The following is a 5,698-nucleotide window of genomic DNA, read 5'->3' on the forward strand; positions in this document are numbered from 1 at the left end:
ATTTCACAACATAAAATATTATAACTCAAAAATCCACCCCTAAAGTCCAATGGAAGGGGAAAACACCTTCCAACTGTCATTGCGTCAAAATTTGATTTGTGAAAGGCTCTAAAAAGGTGAAATTCGAGGCTCTAATGCTCCCTTGTTGTTCTAGCTAAGCAACATTAGGCCCGACAATGCCCTGTGTTATTGTAACTTGAGCAACAAAGAGATAAGGTTGGAGAAATAGAGTGCAAGTTTTGCATGGATAAGGTTGATTAAATCACCAGATTTGATAAACAGAGTGCAAATTTTTCATGGATAAGGTTTATTAAATCATGTTTGATCATTAAGAGTGGATAAGGATCAAAACCCTAGACACAGTCAAGAAAGTGTTTAGATTCATTGTTATCACACCTAAGAAAAGCTTATATAAACAAGATTTTTCAAGAGGAAAAAGTGTTATATGTCGAAATGATACCAAAATACTTCTATGATAAGATTGCATAAATAGATCCATCTGAGTGTAGGTGAGGAGGTGGCTCGGGCAGGGGCTATAGAAGGAATCAACTACATACTTCAACTTGATATAATACAAAGTGATAAATCTTTCCCCATTTCATTTCATGTCTTATTTTGTTGTTTACATGTTTTGATTTGATTTTATATGCATGCTTGTATCAATCATGTATTGCAAGGAAAATTGGTTTTGTTTCTTGTTTTTGTGCAAATTCAGAAGTAGGAGCAAGATTTGGGATCTCTGGGAGATCTCCTACAAGTTGATATTACCAAATAACATTGTATTCCTCGTGATAGGAAGGTAACCTTCTACTCTCTCCTTGTAAATTTTGCACTTGTGTACTTGGGATTGGTTTCCTTTTATTGTATCACACTTTATTCACACACCCTTCGTCTTGGTAGACCCTGGGTAGATTTTCTGAACCTAAAGAAAATCATTACTATGAGTGAAATTTCTTTGTAACAAAATTGGCAACACCACTAGGGAGAACCTAATGAGATGATTTTTGTAGACTTTGTCTTCACTTTTTTTAGTGGATTTTATTTTTCCTCTGTCATATATAGTAGTCACAAGTTTATTCATTAACTTAGATGCAAAACCCTAGTAGTGAAACCTTAAATCTATGTTTTTCCAATTTGGTGCTTACTCTTAGTTATAAGCAGAGTTTTGAAGGGCTCTTTGGTGCTCTAGTAACTTTGCAACAAAGTATTTTTAGGCTTTTGTTTATAAGTTTTTTCATGCAAAAATTGTTATGAAACCAACGCACAAAAAGATAGAAAATATAGATCAACGCCTTAGAATTCAGCCTCTTCGAGGGGGCAACCTCCTTTACATTACACAAATGAATAATTCTTGGATGATACAAATGACAAGACATCCTTTCTATATATAAGAGTCTAAGGGGTCATAATATAATCAGAGCCAACATAACAATAATAATCTAAGGGCACACTAATAACAATAGTAGGCTTTTATGGGGCACAATAATAACAATATGTGGACTACATGGGCACAACAATATAATAAGGGGGTTGTACTAATAACAATAAGGGGTTAAACTAGTATTATAGGGACCTAACATGCCCCTCTCCTTCAAAAAGTGTTGTCCTCAACGCTTGAGTAGTTCTTGATGCTTCTATATAAAATTCTTTTCCTCCCATGTGAAATATTCAGTGAGTAAGTTCTTTCACTTGATGAGATACTCAGAAATTGATCGATTTCATAGCTTTTGGGTTCTTGTTTCTATGACTGCTCCAGGTTCCAATATGATTTTTCCTTCCTCGTCAAGTTCTGGCAATATTGTTTGAACTGGGATCTTTTGCAACTTTTGAATGAGTGGCGACACTTCTTCATCCTTCTTCCATTCATCCATTGCTTTGTTTATCCAATATGGTTGGATAATAGAAATAACACAAAACAATGCTTCCACGTCCTCATCCCTTCTTAAGAGTGCATCTACAACAACATTTGGCTTCCCATTTTTGTAGATGGTTTCAAAATCATAACCCAACATATTTGTGACCCATTTTTTCTTTTCTTCTAAAGATAATCTTTGTTCTAAAAAGTATTTCAGACTATCATGATCCAATTTTACCTTGAAGTGTCTTCCCATTAGGTAAGGTCGCCATTTCTTAAGTGCATGTAGTATTGCCAACATTTCCTTCTCATCAATATCTTGCTTGAGATGTAGCCGTAAAAATACCCAATCGCTTACATCAAAACTTCTTTCACTGCGATGTTGATCTACCTCTTGTTCCATTCAATTATGCACCAAAGTGGTGTTATCCTTTAAAAGTTGGAGAACTTGTTGTTGATGCTTGATTTGGTCTTTCACTGCTTGAACCTTTTTCTTCTTGATATGTCCTTCTATCTTGAGAGTTTGAGTGGTAATTTCTTATAATGCATTACAAGATATGGTCATATTCATTTTTTGATGCTTGATGTGATCTTTCACTTCTTGAACATGTTTCTTCTTGATATGTCCTTATGTCTTGATAGTTTGAGGAGTGGTAATTCCGGACAATGCATTACAAGATATGCTAGGATTCATTTCTTCTTTCTCGATGTGATCTTTCACTTCTTGAACCTTTGTTTTCCTGATATGTCCTTCTATCTTGAGAGTTTGAGGAGTGATAATTATTTCCAATTCTTTACAAGATATGGTCGGATTCATTTCTTCTTTCTCTGGGGTTGGTTCCTGGTGTATATCCTCTTATTTTGATGTTTATTGATCATTTTATTCCTCCTCTTCATAATTTATGTAAAATAATTTCTTCTTAGCACACTTATGACCTTTAGTGTATTTTTTATCACAATTGTAACAAAGCCTTTTTTCTCTTTTTTTCTTCCAATTGTTGTGGTGTAAACCTTGTATGTTGTGGAAGGCTATGAGAAAAAGCACTTCCATAATTATAGTCATGAGTGGTGGGATTCCTTGTTTCCATAATTTCGTTTTCAATTTTTCTTGCCAGCTTGAATGCCTTCTCCAATGAATCAGGTTCCCAAAGGCGAACCTCATGTTGAATGTTATCCTTTAAAGTCCTTATGAAGACATCAATCATTTTCTTCTCTGGGATATCATTTACCCTTATATTCAATTTTTTGAAATTCTCAATGTGATCTACCATTGAACCCTTTTGTTTGAGATTTATCAATTGGCTAAAGAAGGTGTTACCCTTTGTATCCTCATAATGTGCTATCATTTCTTCCATGAAAATTGACCAAGTGACAAGTTCTCTATGAGAACACAACCCTTTATACCATAAAAATTGATCCGATTCTAAATATGAAGATGCAATATGTACCTTTTGTAACAGTTTCACCTCATGTAGATCAAAATATTGCTCCATATGTAGTGTTCAATTTATCAGATCCTTGCCATCAAACTTCCTCATATTGTCTTTTCTTGATTTTAGGAGCTTGATCTTGAAACAAATGTAACTCTATAATTTCGGATCTCCAAGTTCTAAAATTTCGTCCTGTAGTAGCCCTCTGAGTCCTCTTTCTAACCCCGAAATTATGATCAATATTGGATTCTGTAAGGAAGCGTTATGTCAAATCGCCCAAGATGACCCGATTATAGACCGATTCAGTAGATCGAACTTGTACAAAGTGCCTCGTGTCACTATTTCAACCTTATGACCTGAAACCGATACACAAAATACTATAGTCCATCCTATTTCTCCAACTTCTTACGAAATTTCAATTTGATGCTCAGAGAGAAAGTTATGACGATTTTCCCAAGGTCACCTGTTTAGGATGTAATTTGGGAGCCTGCAGAAACCCTAAATGTCTCAGATTATATCTCCAAAAATATAGCGAGACAAGATCTAAAATTTGGACCAAGCTTCACCAAGATTTCGGTTCAAATTGGTTTTAATTTCATAGTCTAAACCTTTGTAGAACAAATATTATAGCTAAAATTTCACAATGACCTGTTTGAGATGAAATTCTAGAGCTTGCAAAAACCCTATCTTCCTCAAATCATATCTCTGAAAATATAGCGAGACAAGATCTCAAATTCAGACGCACAATTCAAACTGATTTCTTCTCAAATGAGTTTTTTTTTTAGCTTCTGAAACTTCGTAGAAAAGACGTTATAGCGAAAATTCCATGATGACCTGTTTGGAGCAGCGAAATCCTAGAAGCCAAAGCTCTGATACCAAATGTTATGAAACCAGTTCACAAAAAGATAGAAAATATAGATCAACACCTTAGAATTCAGCCTCTTCGAGGGGGAAACCTCCTTTACATTACACAAATGAATAATTCTTAGATGATACAAATGACAAGACCTCCTTTATATATATAGGAGTCTAAGAGGTCATAATATAATCAGAGCCGACATAACAATAATAATCTAAGGGCACACTAATAACAATAGTGGGCTTCTAGTATTGTGACACTTGTACTTTTATCGCAATACCGATGAAGGTTGCAATTAAAAAAAAAAAAAACCATTTTTGTGGAAATTGGAAAGTTGAGGCTTCGAAAGTGTGATGATCGGCCATGGAAATTGTGATGGCTCAGGTATTGTAATGACTGTACTTGAGTCACAATACTGAAAAATCTTGCAATTAAAAAAAATCGTTGGTCCTGCTTTTTGGATTCTCTAGTATCTCTATGTGATAGTCGTAGCCTACTATTGTAAATTTCATCTGACACATTGTTCACAGTGGAAATTTCTATGTTTATTGAATTTGTTGTTTATTGGCTCTACTATTTATTGCCTCAACATTATTAGATTTCTCAACACCTACAAAAGAGTGCTAGAGGGAGCATTCAATTGAGAAATAAATACAAAGTTGGTAAGGATAATTTACCTATAATTGGGTAAGGCCAAGCTACTGTCGAGATGGTATCCCACCGAACCAAATATTTTGAGCTAGGTCTAAAAGGAAAGAGATGATTCTTCCAAGATAAACTTCTCATGGCCACTATGAATTGAAATTTAGAGTTGGTATTGTAAAACATTAGCAATGGAACATAGTAAACTAATGAGTTGGAATTCCTTCCTGAGAATATATCCAAGAAAGCCAAGAAAGTATGATTGTTCTATAACCAAAGTAATAGTATGTTGTGTCTGTGGTGTGTAGGACTGGGAAGATTTAATCTTATGACAAAGGATCGGACTCTGCAAGAAATTATACTGAGTTTCCATATCTCCTAACTTGACCACTTGAAATACCCAACATTGCTAGAGAAATATTTGTCAACCAGAGAAACACATCACAAAAAACCTAAGATCCTAAGATCTTTTATAAATGGTGCACTGTCAATAGTTTTTTGGCATCCATTCAAAAAAAAATAATGTTTCTTACTTATAGCACTTGTTGTTCCACTGACCTTTTGTTAGTTTCTCTTGACCCCCCATGTAAGAAAGATAGCACATAAGCATTTTGGTAGGTTCTCTTTTACCTACTCCACTTTCTCCACTAACTAAAATGGCCTGACTTATTCCATCATTGACCATCACCATGTTTTCATAAAATTCTCAATTTGATACCTTAATAATCTTGAATCTGGGCTAAACATCTCCTGATCAAGGAGAATCACAATAACATACCTATGTGAAATTTCTGCAAAAACAAAAACATGAGGTCTTAGCTCTCCAAATGTAGCCCCCTTTTATTTTTCCATCTTTTGGCTATCATTCAAATGACGAAATATTTTAAAAGGGTTGATGGAAATCAGTGTGCT

The sequence above is a fragment of the Pinus tabuliformis genome, chromosome Q, assembly GCF_031772625.1.
Source record: "Pinus tabuliformis cultivar Carrire ecotype Pingquan chromosome Q, CPIR1, whole genome shotgun sequence".
In the NCBI taxonomy this organism is placed as follows: domain Eukaryota; kingdom Viridiplantae; phylum Streptophyta; class Pinopsida; order Pinales; family Pinaceae; genus Pinus; species Pinus tabuliformis.